This window comes from Rhipicephalus microplus, chromosome 7 (genome assembly GCF_043290135.1).
Source record: "Rhipicephalus microplus isolate Deutch F79 chromosome 7, USDA_Rmic, whole genome shotgun sequence".
In the NCBI taxonomy this organism is placed as follows: domain Eukaryota; kingdom Metazoa; phylum Arthropoda; class Arachnida; order Ixodida; family Ixodidae; genus Rhipicephalus; species Rhipicephalus microplus.
The window spans coordinates 144,131,652-144,150,257 of NC_134706.1; the positions used below are offsets into that span (position 1 = coordinate 144,131,652).

General features: G+C 43.2%; 1 pseudogene; it reads right to left on the reverse strand.

Annotated features, from left to right (window-relative positions):
• Positions 1–17,343, reverse strand: part of LOC142767896 (alkaline phosphatase, tissue-nonspecific isozyme-like) — a 38,212-nt pseudogene extending 20,869 nt beyond the window's left edge.
• Between the last annotated feature and the right edge of the window lie 1,263 nt (positions 17,344–18,606).

An 18,606-nucleotide genomic window follows, 5' to 3' on the forward strand; every position in this document is an offset into this window, starting at 1 on the left:
TGAATACTACGCCGCGTCCATACGAACACGTGTCTCGGTGGGGCGGTAACCAAGCATTTTTTTGCCGGAAATTATTGGCACCTGCTCGACCTGCCAGGTCTTGACCAACACTTACTACTTTGTCGCTTCGTGCCCCACCCCCTCCATTTTTTATCCCCTTTCCCCACCACAACTAGAAAGGCTTGGAAAGAGTACCTGCTTGTCTGCTCCACTTTGAATGCTCAACGCTATTTGGCTACTTGGGGAGGCACACTCATGCAAGGGCTGGCGCTTCAGAATAGGGTCTTGATACTCCAGCATTAAATATTCCACAACTACCTGGTATATTTTCTGTATTTTAATGTTTTATACCAGCACCGCCACCAGAAACGGGGGTTGATGTGGATGCTAGAAGAGCGGTTTGAAGCAAAACTCAGTGTGGCTTTTACTCAAGTAAACGTTTCTTCGCAACACAAATACATGGAAGGCAGGTTGGGTTTCGAGTAAGTTTCATCGCAGGTAAACGAGCAGAGTGTTCCCACTCGACATGCAGTCGAGCGTTAAGGGTGGTGGATGGGGTGAAGCGAGAGAGAAGTGTGTTGCGAGTAGGTGTAGGAGCAACACCACCTAGGTGTGTTGGGAGGAGCTGGTAGCTGCTGCGGGTGAGGGCGAGAGAAACGTGAACGCGCAGCTGTGGCTTTAACTACTTGGCGTTGTTCCAAGAACTGTGGCGGGGGAAACGCAGTGCGGTGCGTTGGCGCTAAAACACGGAGAGACCGCGTTACACAGGCTAGTCAAAGAACTGCTTCGCATCTAAAATGGTCAATAAACATCTCAAGACTACGGCGTCGACAAAACTGCAGGCAAACCTGGTAAGTTTGAAAGCTGTTGTAAAGTTCTTGCTTATACTTAAATAGGTAACTGCTTTTAAGGCGTCATTGCTATAACAATTACCCAATAGTTGTTAACTCTACTGAGCTTTTTGATTTGACATAGAGCTTACACGTAGACGTCAATTAGCTAAATGTAGAGCTTCAGAGCTTCTCTGCTGCAAGATAAAACACAAACTGAAATTGAAAAAAAGTTAGCTTCTCCTATATATTCCTACAGTATAATTGTCTAGGCTTACACAAACATATCTGCGAATTTCTTTCATAATTGCAAAATAGCGTCCTTAACGTCCGTCATCCGTCAGTACAGATGTATTTCATGAGATGTCGTTTAGACAGAAATGCGATATTTGCCGCCATGAATTTGGAGTGCAGTGTCATCTAGACTAATACAACAGCTAACTTTGCAAGGGCACAATAGGTTGAGCTTGAATTTCATGTCCCGATGCTTCTAGTACAAGGCCAGACTTCATTACGATAACAAAATTAGTTATATATATTTGTACGAATCACGTTGTCTAATATCGTTTCAAAAGGTGCCTTCTTCTTTTCATTGCACTAAAATTACAAGGAAGCATTCATACGGCACAAGATTCTTATTCTGAATTGGTCTTTCACCACACCGTTTTGGCAGTGTGAAACATCTCCTAAAGAATAAGACATTCAAGGTCTTACTCCGGATAGCAATTTTCGCAATATCGTGGAAGCAACACAACGAACAGTGAGCAGCGCTGTCTGCATTTCTTCTTTTTCCTTGTGTTGCGCGCTATTACAATTGTCATCACGAAGCACCAGCTAGCGAGATCATTAATTCTGACAGTTCATTTCGGCAAAAAGACGTGGTAGGAAGGTGAGTGGCAGTACCCTCATGTTTTTTTTTTCCAGGTGGATTTAATAGTGGTTGCTTGGCAATATGAGATGCATTGCAGCCTTTCGGGACGTCATACCGCCATCTACGATAGCCCGAGTGTGCATATGAACCGGCCGGGTTCGCGTCCATGACTGCTGTTGTCGTCACTATACCAGTCCACTTGCCGGCGTCCTGATCCCATTGCATGAGACTGTTCACGTACGCAGAGCTGTCATTGTGGCACTGTTTGGCCTGCGGATGTAGATGGCACAGTGCGCCAATTGGTTAACGCGGTAGTAATGACTCGTCGACAAATCCGCAATTAATACTCAGAGATCGCGTAATCTTTCCGTCAAAAAACTCAACGAAAAACCCAAAAATGAATGAACCCCATAGTGCACTTCAAATTGGTGCATGTTTTCGTTAACGGTGCAGTTGCATTTGCAGCATGTTGGTGTACTTGTTTTTTTATGGTAGAAATTGATGCAAAAACAGACGCACGTAGTGATGCCGCTTGTCATTGGTCATTATTTTAACTTCGTTGCTCATTATTTCATACAGGTCAAGTATGGAAATTATGTATTGGAAAAGAAAAAATTTGCAGTTTTAACTATTATAAGTTTGATCTCAATATGAAGCACCTAATATCAGGACAATTTGGATTGCATTGATTGCCAGTGATTCTTTGCTTGAACAATCACTACGCAATTGCAGTGGGTGAAATTAAACCTAACACTTTATTCTCAGAAATTTGAAGTCGTAGTTTCAAGCTGCTTGCCCTGAATTAGTTGTGTGTTCGCGAGCTTGACATTCACATTTGTTAAAACATTGATTTGTGTCTTATCCCTAGATTATAAGTCCTACGCATGGCGTCGCACTCTGCCATGCGCTATCTTTCAAAGGTCCTTACAATTTGCAACACACCTTTTTGATAGTGTGTTGCTAAATAAATAACCGTAACTGGCGTAAACTTCGGCAAAGGCGTCTTGCAATATCAAAAACTAAAAAATACTGGTCAAGCATTTTTTTTTCAAATCGAAAGAGAGATTGTTAAGCTAGTTGCTAAGGAAACAAAAAAAAGAAAATGAAAGTTGCAAAAAAGTGTGTGACGAACGAAGGCTGTTTACTAACTGCTAAAATTGTGTTTTTTTCTCCCAGTCTTGTGTGCACATAGTAAACATCAACTTCAACGCACAGGTTAGACGTCAAATTGAAATAAGTTAACCCCTGACTGTGACTGGACGTACCAGAAGGTTGATTTCTTGAAGTCGTAACGTGTTCGCAGAAAAGGAATAGTCAACTTTTCGTAACTCTTTCGCTTGTTCATGGTTATGTCAGAGACTAAAAAAAAGTGCGAGTTAGGTATCGTATTAACGTTTAGCAAGGTAAGATATGCACCACCATGCAGAGAAAGATAGAGCTGGTAACACAAAATGAAGGACTTATATTTGTGACGTGAAACAAAGCAAGATATTCATTATTTCCATACAGGCGTGGTATACAGCGTGGATCAGCTATCTTTACGAACAGTTTAAAATATTCCGACAAACTTTTTGACAATGCAAACAAATTCCTGTTCCTTACTGTCGAATGAAGTAAGTCACACTGTCTGTGTACCGCTTTTGTATGGTGAGGCCACGTTTAATTTACAGTTTTGAAGGAACGAAGCTAGTCAGCACACTTGATGCAAAAATATACTGATTGTTTTCGAAAATGTCTCATTCGACAGGCTCTAGCTTCACATCTGCTAAATATAAGTATTTTCGGCCGGCTAAAGATACCCGCGAAACGCAAAAAAAAGAAAAAAATTGGCCCTATATCTCCATGTTAATCTGCAAATTTCGTCTTAAGGCGATAGTCTTGCGTCTGGAGAGATTGAACAAAATGTTTATTTAATGTTCTGCGCAAGAAAATTGGTGAATGTTATTCTGGAGGCGCTCCGTTAGAGTGCTTCGAGTGTGCTGCGGAGGCGAACGAGCGCACCAAGTCACGTCACACGTTAGACATGAGCGCAATCTGGCAGTTATCTCGGAAAACGAAATGAGTGGCTCTGAGACGGGCATGCGCGCCCGTCTCAGAGTGTACCACCACCGTGTCTTAGCAAAGCGTTGAAAACACTCCCCTTATCGTGCCAAAGTCCACTCCCCTTATCACTCCCCTTATCGTGCAAGCTGTGCATGGTCAGCACCACGTGATAAACGCTACGATCTTTAGCATAACTTTTCTTATGACGGGCGTGCGGCTCTGAGACGGGCGCGCACCTATTTCAGAGCCACGCGTTCAGTTTTCCAAGATAACTGCCAGATAGCGCTCATGTCTCACGTGTGACGTGGCTTGATGCGCTCGTTCGCCTCCGCAGCACGCTCATGAGACTACAACGCAGCGCCTCCAGAATACCATTCACCAATTTTTTTGCACAGAACATCAAATAAACTTTTTGTTCAATATTCTCCAGTTTTTGATGTCTCATTTGCGCCTTTCTCAATGGTGATAAGGAGTAAAACGCAAAGCGACAGATAGGTTCCATTACCGTGTCACCTCAGCAAAGTGTTGGAAACACTTTCCTTTTCGTGCAAGCGTTGCAAGGTCAGCGCTGCGTAATAAACGCTACGGTCCTTAGAATAATTTATGTGTGCCTTTTCTAGTAAAGGACGCTCATACAGAATACATACGCGTTGTTATAGTGTGTCATATATGCGCGATAATTGTTTTTAATTGAAAATCACACAAGTATGAAAGCTGAACCTAGAGCAACATGCGTGGCCGCTGCGGATGGGGTCGGCCATTTAAATATCCACTAGTGCTGTTTAAATTGCCCAATACTGTTATGGGGGGTTGGGGGGCAGACAAAGGGACAGACAATCAGCCAGACCAAACTTTTTGTGTCGAAGATCCCCAAGGAGGACTATCGTCTTTAAAATGTAAGACAGAGCTCGTCCACCACTAATTGAACATACGACACCTTGGCAGCGATATTGAAAGCCCGGCGTTGCACCAAGTGAGCTGTTTTGACAGTTTCAGGGCTCCGAATAAACGAGTCCTATGAGTCTCTCCCACTCTCCCACGCACAGTGGTCTCTTCTGGCGATCGGGTTGTGCCGCCCTCTGTGAGCGGTGACAACAAGTAATGCAACATGACACCTGTTAGCACGACAGAGAACGCTTCGTCGACGACATAGTTAGAACAAGGAGTCCTAATTTGCACGCCAGCTCGTAATCTCAAAGGGCGTGGTCAAATCGTCCCGTTAGAAGCGAGAAACTCACAGCATACCTACGGAGTGAATGATGACATATTGGGGTGAAATAATTCGTCCATGTGTCTGTCTGTCTGTCTGTCTGTCTGTCTTTCTGCCTGTCTGTCTGTCTGTCCACTCCTTTGACACTGCAGCACGCATAGTGGGGAAGGACGGATGAAGGCTTCGCCCCACTCATCATCATTCACTCAATGATTAGGCTGTGAATTCCTTATTATACTAAAACCACTAACGCCATGTAATAATATAGTTTACATGGACATATACACATAGCCCCATCTATTGAGGAATTCTTTAAACTAACTAGAAGTGGCTACTACAACATAAAACTACGAGTGAATGGCTTACACCCTATGGAGCTTCGCCTATCAAAACGCCGTCTGCGCTAGCATCAGAAAGTCGTCCTAGGCGCAGTTACGCTCATTGCTGTTCACTTCGTGTTAGCGCGGTACGGCTCGTTGTTGAAAAAGTGCACCTTCCACCCACCCTAATGGCGTTCAAAGCTGATAATAAAACTGCTGCAGTAACTGGCGCAGAAAGGCAACGTTGTCGACGGGCGAATGTCGAGCCTTGCAAGGGTTAAATATAAGCCTGCGCGATGTGGCCCGCCTGCTCGCTTTCACTCCTGAAGATGTGAAGATGTTTTCCATGGTTAACTGCAGTGTGGTAGTGCATGTATCAGCGCAGGATTAGGTTAACTTATTACTCGGAAGTGCATATTGTGTCGTTTAGCTTCCTAAATGACGACGCTTTCAAGAAGTCTATATCAAGTATCAGTGTTTATTGTGTGCTTGTTGATGTTAACTTTGCGCGAGATTCGCGAAACCCTTTATGTCAGCATATGTTAGCCACTTCATCTACTATAACGGTTACATAATGATTATGGGCTTTAGTCGTCGCAACAAAGATGCACCACATGGCGTCAACGTGGCTAGATCCACGTCAAACAATGCTATAGCTGTCAAATACGAATATATGTTAACAAACTCTCATATTTCATCAAAATAAGCACTACTTCTCTGAAGGCAACTTTTTTGTGCTATACTTATTCGGATCACTCAGCTCCAGTCATGTCTTTTTCTGTCTTTTTTACAGCAAAAGTTGTTACGAGATCACAACACGGGTCACATGCAGGGTCGTAGCTGTCCGCCATCACATCCTGCGGTGTCTGTAATCACTGTCGCATGAAATGAGATATAGTTGAATCTAGCGCAGTAGATAAGAAAACCAAAAGACACAACGGGATTCAAACCCGACTCTGGTGAGTGTCAGCCCAGTATTTTACCACTGAGCCACACCAGTCCTTGAAACTCGCTCGCTAACTTGCGTTAGGCAGGCTTGATGTGGAGAACAGCTTCGTGTTATTATAACTTTAATGTGTTTTAGAGCAGCAAAGGAAACACCAGGCGTCACACGATGTGAATTGCGTAACGAGTTGGTCGTCCGACGCTCCAATCGATTACACAAGCTTGTTCTTGATCACCCAATAACTGGGGCGCTACCTACTTCAGGCCTAATTCTTCATCGCTGCCAGCTACATGCATGAAAAATTGGCACAAAATTCCTAACAACTGGGAAGTGGTTGTTGTTTTTCTTGTTTTCCTCTGCACATGGCTTATACCCAAAGGAGCAGATTGGCTGATTATAAGGTGAATTCGCCCGATACTCTCTGCATCGCTTCATTCGTAGAAAGGCTAGTTATCTAGTTATGACTTTAAATGCCCATTCCAAATTAAAGAAAGCCGTGAGCCCACAGCTTAGCAAGAAAATTTTTTTAGTCGCAGTGATGTATTCCAGAACGGCGAATAAAACTTCTCTGTGGCTGTACCCAAGGGCAATCGCGCCACCGTAATATGTACTGTAGGTGAGAAAATAGAAGTGATCGGTGCGGAAAGCGATCCTTCGCAAGAGAATCAGACATTTCATTTATCAAAATATTTTGTGCCCTGGTGCTCAGATAAAATGAATACTTCGGAGATGACAGAGAACAAATGATTTAAAAATTTCAATATAGGTGAGCAACCAAATGTGGACTGAGAAGAGCACACTCATGAGTCAGTTGTTATTGCTACGACTGGAATCGAAGTATTTACCTTGTGCAAAGCTAACATTATTGCCATAAATTACATCAGAAAGACAGGAAGAAAATCTGGTAAGGGAAGTGAAAATGACCAATCAAGTACAGGATAATATATTCTTCTTCTTCCTTCTTAAATGCTTTAGCGTGATCATTATACAACAAATGGAGAATTACACCAAGTGCCTATGACAGCTTTCTACATCATACAAGAGTCCGATCCTGAAAGTATTGCGCAGTTAAAATGTGAATAGCTCTGTATGCGTTCATTGTGGGCATCGTTGTCTCTAATGATGTTCCCTTTTCATGTTCTTGCCCCGCCACGGTGGTCTAGTGGCTTAGGTACTCGGCTGCTGACCCGCAGGTCGCGGGATCAAGTCCCGGCTGTGGCGGCTGCGTTTTCGATGGAGGCGGAAATGTTGTAGGCCCGTGTACTCAGATTTGGGTGCACGTTAAAGAACCCCAAGTGGTCAAAATTTCTGGAGCCCTCCACTACGGCGTCTCTCATAATCAAATAGTGGTTTTGGGACGGTAAATCCCACAAATCAATCAATCATTTTCATGTTCTTGAGTATGCAGTAATTACAGTAAGGCGGAGGATGGCAATGTTACAAATACTGCTTAAAATACGTTACGCACGTTTTGAAAGAATTTTGCTTCGTGCAAATATATATGAATTTGGTGTCACATTTGATGAACTTGTTCTATTTTTTCTTCACTATACACGATTGTTAGAAAGGCTGAACGACGTACCTTAACAGTAGAGTCTACACCCAATGTGCCCATGTTGGCCTTGACTACGCAAAGATAGGCGGTTGCAGAGTTCGCCGAGTCAGATGTCTGGGTGTCAAGTCCATACGTCTTTGACAGTGCCACGTATGGGAAGCGTTCCCACGAAAGAACAGACTCTTCGCCGCTGTTATTGTACTTGGACTGTCCTTTATAGATACGAGCCGCAATGCTCACACCCATGCTATCACCTGAGAATAGCACAACGTTTTTGGCAAGATTGGTGACCAGCTGTCTCGATAACTTCTCCTGAATGGTTTCATCTCCAAGACGTTACCAGTAACTCCTATGAGCTGCAGAAAATAAAAGCAAACATAAATCACTATTGGCAGCAATGATGTCCACCGAAAAGATGTGCTTGAAGTAGATTAGACTGTGTGGTGATTTGCGGATAACTAATATTACTGCGACCACAAAAGTACGCCTTCAAATAGTGCTAATTCACGCGACTTTCGTGGCTTGAGTAATGTGAAAAGTTGTTAGTCCAGAGCCAGCAAGAGAAAAGGCAGAACATCGTGACTTCGGAAAGATGGTGTAAATTCAAGACAACCTTGGACGTTTTAAACAAAAGGGCCTTCTTCTAGATCTGTAGGGTACTCAATTAAGAAGCAAATGAGCTTGACCTTCTGAAATATTTCTCTGTATTTAGTAAATGGCTCGCCAAAAATTGTTAAGCTGTGACAGGATTTTTATTGCCAGTACACTACTAGCAAAAATAAAGCCTGTCCTTTTGTACTGCTACCCATTTCTTCGCCTCCTCGGCATCTTTTCCCACCTTACCTTTCATGCCCACTTTTTTCCCCTCATGGCAAGGTAGCAAACCGGAAATTTTCTTCTGGTTAACCTCTCTGTCTTTCACTCAACTTTGTTCTCTCTCTCTCTCTCTCTCTTCTCGGCATGTTTATCCTTTAGTTTATGAATATTGAACTGTACGTAAATATTCAGTCTGCGCAGCCACGCTTGCGTATTTTTGTTTCGCATGATCAAACACATGGCACACGCCAGTTGGCCCCTACGGTTAATAAATAATTCGAACTTATGCGTGTTGCATGGGCGTTGGCACAATCTTTTTTTTCTCTGGTGGGTGGGGGCACCTATATGTAATAATAATTGGCTCTGTATGCCATTCCGAAAAAAACAATGGCGAGAGGGGGGGAGCACGCTCCTGGTGTGCCACCCCCTGGGTACGCCAGTGGTGTGCACTGCTATATTTATTTAATGAGATATGTGAAAGGCTGAGTTCATCAATTTCTAAAATAGGTGTTTTGGAAATCAGGGAAGCTACCAACTCCCCCGTTGCAAACTTATTCAGGGGCGCGAAATAGCATGAAGAGTGGCAGTCAGCTTGAGAAAACACTAAATTAGGCAATTGCCTAATTGAGCAAACTATCCAGGGTTTATTCAGCAACACTTTGCAGGTTATATGCCTTGTTACTCCACTCTAGAAAAATTGTGCATCTTAGATTATATCGCACAGGAAAAAGCCTTTATACTGGCCAGGTTGTTTTCCCTCGCACCGTGCGTAGTGCTCATTCGTACGCTTGTTTCGGAAATACTTTTCGACCTATGAAGCCATGTGTAATTGAGATCAACTGAGGCTGTTCTTCAGAATGTAAGACTCTATGCCCGTTATAATAGGGGATTGCTACTCCTTAATGCGCGTGCTCCAACAGTACATTTGCCGGATATTCATGACATGGACCACAGCTTGTATACGGGATATTCACTATTCGGCTCGAAACCTGTAAAGTGCTCAGAGAGTGCACCTCAAGTGCTATGGATATAATGAGCTTACTGAAAAACGTGATGCGTGCGTTTCTTTTATAACGTGACGAAGGGGATGTATAACACTTTAGTCCTTTCATGCTTTGTTTAATTCGTTTGACATAACAAGCTGATTTTGAATAATTCAGCTAAGATATTGCAGTTCCCAATCTACCTCACTTAGGCAGCTAACGAGCCTTCGCGTTATCGTTTCTTCAATAAACCGAATATGCACATACAGGAGCTGACCCTTTTTCTTTATTTCTTTCCGCCAATACACCCATATTTGTCTGACACACTCGAGTGCCAAATATTGACCCTACCGCAAGCTACGTAATTAAATTGTTGCAAACAAAAAAGTTTTTTGTATTAGGCGCACAGTCTAGTGACAGTACGAATGAAAGTAATGCTGTTTGAATTATGTTTGAATGCATATACCGGCATTCAATTATAGCAACCAGGCACCAACACATGGTGGCTAGGATGTTATTGAACAGAGGTAAGCGGTCCGGTCTTTTGATAGGGCGGAATTCTAAATAACGCCTTTTCTGATACTTCTCAACTGAACTCTAAGAACAGTAGGGTGTATGATGAGACTTTGATCTGGGGGAGTTTATTCATAGCAACGGGGACGTACAGGGTGACTGAGAGAATGGACGAAGAACGCGCAACACGCACGAGTACCGAGGAGTCACTTTTGATGATTGATATGTGGGGTTTAACGTCTCAAAACCACCATATGATTATGAGAGACGCCGTAGTGGAGGACTCCGGAAATTTTGACCACCTGGGGTTCTTTAACGTGCACCCAAATCTGAGCACACGGGCCTACAACATTTCCGCCTAAGAATCACTTCTACATCACGTACGGTACTCACACAGAGTCTCTCATGCATTCGCCTATGACGATTTAAGGCGAAAACGATCGCCTTTTTTTCTACGTATCGTTGTATTGCTCCGTCCCCGGCCAGCTGCGAATGCCCTCTGCGCCTAACCAGGTTTTGCACTGCCTGTGTGATCTGCTAAAGTTTGATCAAGTGATAGTCCCATGGGCGTTCATAATCATGCTATGTTTTATAATGTCACGCTCCAGTGACATCATGACGTCACAAATTTCGGCGATAATTGATGTCATCAAGACATAATATAGTGACACCTTCATTTATGATAATTTTTCGCATCGCTTGTGGTGACGCTGACCGCCAACTTTGGTGTATAGTTGGACAACTAGGGTATTTGATGAGCAAATAAGAGACAATAAAAATTGGAAAAAAAATATTACAAGTAAACACTTTATACAAATTCCTAAATCATCTCGTCCACCTTAAAGAAACGCTTGGTAAGCGGTAAAATGCGCGAAAAAATGCAGATGGCGACGCCACTAAACGTCAAAATCACATTTTGGGTCATATTGTTTATTGGTGTATAATAAGTCCTACGCAGCTCACAATAAGAACATAATATACTCATTGTCTGCCTATGAGACCAAAGACTTGACATACCAAATTTCGGGAAATTTTGTTGAGGCAATCTAGAAAAAACACGCCGAAGACATTTTGAATTCGTGACACCAAGAGCGCATATTTCGGCGTAAAAGTTGGAAATGGGGCTTCCACTTTCATTTCCCCTTGTATTAACTTCTGGTGGTAGGATTAACGGCGATAAAGTTCCTGAAGAAATCTTTATTTATATTACTTCATTGTTACACTTTGGTGTTCCTTTAACAGTAATCACACAGTGTTTATCGTTTCAGTAACCATTCTTCACTAGGTCAAACATTTTATGCAGTTATCGTTAGCGGCTAAAGGCACATTCCTCTGCAAAAATTTGTCGATTGCAGTCGCCTACTACATGGGCAACTCATTTGTGTAAACGAAGTGAGCGAAGGAGTTTGGTGTTAATGAGCGTTCTGGAAAGAAGACGCAGGTTGTGATTACGCTGGCTTGTGCCATGAGTTATGAATAAATTGGGAGGTACTAATGTCCGCCATGGGGGTGTAGCAGTTACGGGGCTCTTCAGCTGACACAGAGATTGCGAGTATGATTCCAACGTGTTGCCGCATTTCGATGACGGCCAAATGATACGGTCTCATGTACTGTGACATGTCAGTGCAGGTTAAGTAACACCAGATGGTAAAAACTCCCGGTGACCTTCACTACTGCACCCCTCTTCTTGGCGATAGTCGGCTGTCTTCACCGCTCTCGTAGAGCTTCGAGCTCTGCTTCTTTCACTGTGGCCTTATTGGCCAAATAAAATAACACTGAAGAGGAGTGAATCATGTATAAAATGGTGTTTTACAAAAGAAGCTGTTATGAGATAGAAACTCGGGTCAAGCGCGGCACCGTAGTTGTGTGGCGCTGCTGCGCCGCCACCAGTGTTCGTAATCACGATCACAGAAATATGAGGAAAAACCTAGTACCAAGGACACAGTGGTGCTCAAACCCGGTTCCACTGGGTGCTAGCCCAGTATTTTACCACTGAGCCACGCCGGTGCTTGGGATTTGTTCGCAAACTTGCCTTAGGCAGGCTTAATTTCGGGAAATAATTGCGTAATATTAGTAACAAAGCATCTTAGAACAGCAAAAGAACAACCAGACATTACAGAATGCGAATAACGTTACCAGAGGGTCGTACAATGCTCCAACTCACTAGAAAAGCTTGTTCATGGTCACCTATGAATTGTGGCGCATAACCACTTCGGGCATAATTCCTCATCATTGTCCGCCATTACATGAGCAATTGGTACAAAAATCCTTGGAAGTGTTCAGCGGATACAACACTTCTCAGAAGAAAGACAAAAAATAGCATAGCGAATGCCTGTCTACTACCAAGAAATTAAATTACTCATGCCATAGTGGGTATCGAGCAAGTGTGTTTGCAGTAGTTACCTTTGAGGGTTTAGAAAAGGCTCTGAAAGACTTCTTTAGCTTTCGCTGTGACTGTGCTGCGCCTTCCGCGCAGGCCTGGCTTTATAGCTCCACTAACGCGAAACCGAGCGAGGGGCAAATCGTGCAGAGTTTGTTTCTTCTTTTCTTACTCGTATTTCACATGCCCGGCTTCAGTTCTTTACGCAAGTTGAAGTAGGTGTCATCTCCAGTAATGTAGTCAGGTGTTTGAAGGGCTCACTATTGTTTTCGAGATTTTTAGTGTATGTGTGACGAGTACCATGCAATTTTTGTGGCGCATGCCCATTTTAAGTGTGGTGAATATTAGGAGGCTGTGCTCTCGCATGATGTCGCAGGTTGTGGTATGCTGTATCATAGGCTGTCGCTTGACGTAATGAAGGCAAAATCACATATCGCCTAACCACTTGAGTGCGAACCCGCGTCAAACAGAAGTCTTCTACCTATTTTTCTTCGAGCGCCTTGATGATGATAATAACTGCGAAGCATGTTACGGACTCTGGCTTTCGTATGCTCTTTTGGCTTGGAGAATCGCAGGTGAAACCACGTGTGGAAATTGAAAGAGAGGAAGCAATCGAGACACAGAAATGGCTGAATAGAAAAAATGAAATGGAAGGTAAATAAAAATGAAGAGAGGAAGGCACAAACAACTGGAAAAAATACAATCAAAAACAAAGAAAAGAAGAAAAAAGTTGAAAAGAAAGAAGACTTCCCCACTGCTCACTTTGTTTTTAGGCTTGGCGCTACTAATCTAAAGTGAAACGTTCCGCATGCCATTACAATAAATTCACAAGTAAGCTGACGGAGTTTTTAAAAATATTACGGAAACATACCGAATGATTGGAATGGCATACGACATATTTCAGTACGAATGCGCAGCTAGCGTTGTAAGACGGACCATGACTACATGACACACAATTACGACAATACACAGCGATAGGTTGAAACCCGGAGGTGCTTCGCCATGTTATTTTCACGCCATGGATGCCTCACTAAATTTGTTAACCTTGTGTCGTCATAGTTCTTTGATAGAGTGGAGTCGCCAGGCGGAGTGAACTTTATGATAGACCATGACTAAAAGAAGCACCAAGACGACCAGAGACACCGAGAAGCCGAGCCCCTAAGTGGCTTTACACGTAAAAGCTTCCCCAGGCAAGAATTGCGCATTCCGCTCAAGACAAGTGACAATAAACGCATGCTTAGGATTCGTAAAATCTTTTACCTGAATTTAGAGATAAAGTGTGATGCAGATTCTTATGAAAACTTTAGATGCATAAATTCGATCGATCAATTTGGTGCCGACATGCGTCAGTCACTATTATTTGCACTTGGAACAACTCCACCTTCGTGAAACGAAAATTCTAATTATTAAGTCAGCTGCGCTTGATGGACACTAAGGCTGGCGTGCAATGAGGTGGAATAAGTTAAGCTGAATGAAGTAGAATGATTTAGCAATGAAATAAATGAAGTGGGAAAATCAAGTGAGTATAGTGGCGCGAGCAGTAACGCGTTAAGTTGTGGGAGTGGTTGGAGGAGTGGCACAAATCCGTAGTCAGGAGATACCAACTTTCTGCGAGTAAATTCCCCTAAAACCTACGACGACTCTTCTACAGGCAAGCTTCGACGAAAAACAGCTTCGCTGCTAAAATTTCATCAGCAGTCTAAGATTAACCTGCTTGCAGTTTAGCAATTTGCTTTGGGTTGTTTTTGTGTATTGCATAACAGTATCTTTGGCACGTTAGACTTTACTGGAAGGGCAACAGCGCACGCTTAGGTACGCAGTTCGAAAGACGGCACAGGCACTTGTGTCTACTTTCTTACTCCATCGCCGTCTAAGTGGTAGCTGTTCAACTTGCGTAATGAAATGACTGATTGGGAAAAAGAATGCTATAGACTTCGTTGTATTTAGAGTTGCTTCTGGTTAGAGATATATTTATTTAAGCGACATGGAATGTAATACAGTAGAATGTTCTGGCGTAAATTCAAGAGAACAAAAAAAGACGAGATCAGGAAACAGCACAGCTGCGTGCTGTATAACTCAGTGATAATAAAATGTTGGAAATAAAGTGTTAAACCCTTAAATTATGTGCAAAATTTGATGTTACCTTCCAAGGATGAAAATCAGAAAGAGGCAATTCCTCCAATATTCGCAGATATTTCTTTATGTCCGCTCGCATGTGCACACTCTTTGCATTATGATATGCGCGTGGCCATGATAATGTGAAAAGTTTTTAGGAAACAACAAACAAACAAATGTTCGCTATAAAGCATTGCTTAAAAGTCTCGTTTGATGTGAAGAGTTCTGAGAAAGGTCATGTACGGTTCTAGCAATTTTCCTGCATCACATAATTTATCTCTAGAGTTCTTGTATAGAATTACCTTCCCTACGATAACGAAAAGCCACCTGATATGATCAGAACAGCTCAACTTCATCCTGCTTGTTCGGTACAGGAAATTCAGCGTATGAAACGTGCCAAGTTGTTCCAACAAATATTAAAACACGGCTCATTTTTTACGAAGAAGCTAAAGCTAGAAAAATCAGTATAAGTAGAACTGCAAAAAAGTGACGTAGTTTTTTATACAATGCATCTTCGATTGAAACACCAAGTATGATGCATGAGAAAATGTCGGCTGTTTGATGCGTTGTACGCGGAATTTCGCACTCTTCTAACTTCAAGCTAAATGAAATCCTTGAAGGGCAAGCGAACTTTCGCCGTCATGACATTCTACTGTTTGCTCAGACACATGCCACCTTCCCATGCTTTTAACAATTTAGTATTGATACGAACGTGCTTGGAAACATTGGGCACAAAGTATGATCATGACGCGACAGAACACCACAGCTTGTGTACTGCTTTCTACAACCATACACCGCATCTCATTTTCCGAGACCCTAGGCGTGGCTCGCTACTCGCTTTTTCAATGAAGGCTTCCTCTGTACCACCATGGGCCAGGCCACTCTGAGGTGCTGTCAAAATGCATAACTTCTGAGAAGTGCTTTCCCGAGGCTGTGACGTGAGCTTTTGTGCGTCAATTCAAGATTTTAGAGTGAAGGCACTGCGTATCTTTGTTGAAAAGGTCCATAGACCCTTTTCGAGTTTTCCCTGGCTCCACACGTGAATTGGTAGGAACGATACATCTATATAAAGCAAAGTTGAGCTACGTAAGCATACAAATATTTTATGAACAAAATGAGTCTATGAGCTCTTGAGTGGTACAAGAAAGACATTATATAAGATAAAGGAGGGCAACCGGGGTTGCTCCGTTCTTGGGCATTCTAAATTTATTTATTTAAATATTCGTTTACTTGTTTATTTATTCAGATATTTACATAATAGTTTATTTATTTATACTGTCAACCCACACTGGGTGCCTACACAAGTGAAGAAGAGAGTAACGTACAAGGTTTCTAGGTTCCATGAAAATAACATGCTTTGCATGTGATGCATTGCAGGTGCAAACGCCTTTCTCAGATATGAACCTAATAAAGCAGATGGAATGTATACACGCCGGAATACATTATAAGAGAGAATCACCAGTCATCAAAGAGAGATAAAGAAATACATGAAAGAGTTAATAAACATCATAAAACCGCTATCTTGTATCCAGAGTTTCTTGTCAGAAACACAAAGCAAGCGGGCATAAAAGTGAGAGCCACAGAGAACAATCACTACAGAAGAATGCAGTTACAGCCTAAAAATAAATAAAATATTGTCATGCGCTAGTGACAGTCGAGGCTGCGAACGAAGAAGTTCTTGGCTGTGGAGATTGAAAGTAAACGACGTAATACTTTACAAGACCATTGAATTATTCGCCGATTCCCTTCAGGGGGTATGAGTCACAAGTGAAGGGCAACAAAAACACGAACAAGTAAACGACCGTTCGCTACGTTTCGACCCTTTTAGTCATTTCCTCTCGCAACAAACTGGTTAAAGATCTCAGCGCTCGGACGTCCTGTGCCTGCTGGTCCTAGACCGGAAACAACCGACGCCACTACACCAGGTTCTGCTGAAGCGTCGAAGCAGCTACTACCACCACGGTCCGCTACCCTGATACGGTCCTCTGGCTAGTTCTGCGAAGAAAATGTTGTACGCGATGTAGTATCGTGCGTCGGAAGCGAAGCATAGAAAATACAGGGCATGATGCTGAAGCACCGGCCGTCAAGAACTACGCAGCAGCCGGTAGCCAAACAGAAACTTCTTTTACGCGACACAAGCATGGCATTATATACATACGTACAACTCCCTCTAAGGGCCAGCCAACTGGTTCTAAAGCAGGAACCGAAACCACGACACCATATCCCTCCCCCATAAGTTGAATATGATCTAGGGTCATCCACAGAACCAATGCACAATAATACGATGCACAGAATACACAGAAAATTAAGAAATTGTACAACATAATGCATGAAGAATTCCACAGCAAACACACAAAATTTATAGGTAAAGCACACTTGAGAAGGAGTAACAAGCACACATTGCAGGTAGCACAACGATGGATGAATAAAAAATGCGTAGCGTGCACACCGACAATAGAAGCACAAGGTACATCGCCGAATAACCACGACACCATCCCTTTCCCTAAGAGAGAATGTCTGCGTAGTGACTGTCGTATTTGAGTCTATGGCGTCGACGCCTGTAGCAGTGCCATTTTAACGAAAGGCGTCTGAACTGCCCCCGCCCACAGCAGTCTGGTGGAGCGTCAAGATAGGCCCATGAATTCTGCCTCCAGGGTACCTTCAGCATAGTCGGGACCGGAACAGGCAGGTAACGATGCTCCGATAGGGCATGGCTCGGCGCCACCAATGCAGAACCCGTGCTGAGAGCAGGAACGGGCATGGTTGGCGTAGACGCCTACCAAGCCCGTTCTTAGGTGGCCCGACACACGTCGAGAACTGACCAACACGGGATAAGAAGCAGATGTGGACGTATACGGACATTTGGTTTGTTCTCAGTGTTGACAGTGGTTCTTCCTCTTTTTTTTCTTCTTTTTTCTTTTTTTCTTTTCGTCTTTTTCTTGTCTTTTTTCTTTCTTTCTTTTTTTAAATCTTTCTCCTTCTCGCAAACATCTTTCAAGGCCAGATGGACGCGACAGCAACGAAGTTTGAAAAATCATGTTAGTATAACTCATCCCCTGATGAAGGGTGGACTTTTCCCGAAACTGTTGAGAAATAAATATATTTATCCTTGTAGACAACGCTCCCGTTGTGCCATATCCCATACCTATATATATATATATATATATATATATATATATATATATATATATATATATATATATATTATAAAGTCTTGGTAGTCTTGGCTGCGACAGCGTTTATTTGAGGAAAGACCTCGCAAAACGAACGGGCAGAGCCAGCACACAGACGATGACGATGATGATGACCCAGAGTGGCAATGAGGGCAAAGAGACAAGGGGATGATGGTGATTGGGATTATGCAGGAATGAGGACGATGTAAGTTACAAATGCCCACACTAATTCCCCCCACTTGGAAGCGGACACCCTGGCCGCCGTAAGTCAAAGTGACGGGGAACGTCATGTGAAAGGTTTCATGCGACAAACGTGGACAATCTCTGTGCTGCGGTAGCGGCGGTCTGTTGGGGCGACGAGTGGTGTCACACGTTAATTAACCGGCGAAGTCTGTTCTAAAACAATGTATGGCCCGATGAAGCGTGGTTGGAATTTGTCACAGAGACCGGGAGTGCGAATAGGTGTCAAAAGCAGCACCTCGTCACCAGGTTGAAAAGACACAACGCGGTGGGATTCGTCATAGATGATCTTCCGCTCGTGCTGTCTCGCTTCAGTATTGATGCGAGCCTGATGGCGAGACTGGGCCAGGCGGGAAATGTATTCTTCGCTAGAAGACTGACATGAATTCCCATGGCTGCTAAAGAAGGAGACGTCGAGAAAGGTAGTCGGGGTGCGTCCGTACACGAGGTAAAACGGTGAGTAGCAAGTTGTTCGCTGAACGGCGGTGTTGTAAGCAAATGTCAGGAATGGTAAAAGAGTATCCCAGTTTTTGTGGTCGGGTTGGACGTAAACGGCTATCATGTCTGCAAGGGTTCAGTGAAATCTTTCTGTGAGACCATTTGTCTGAGGG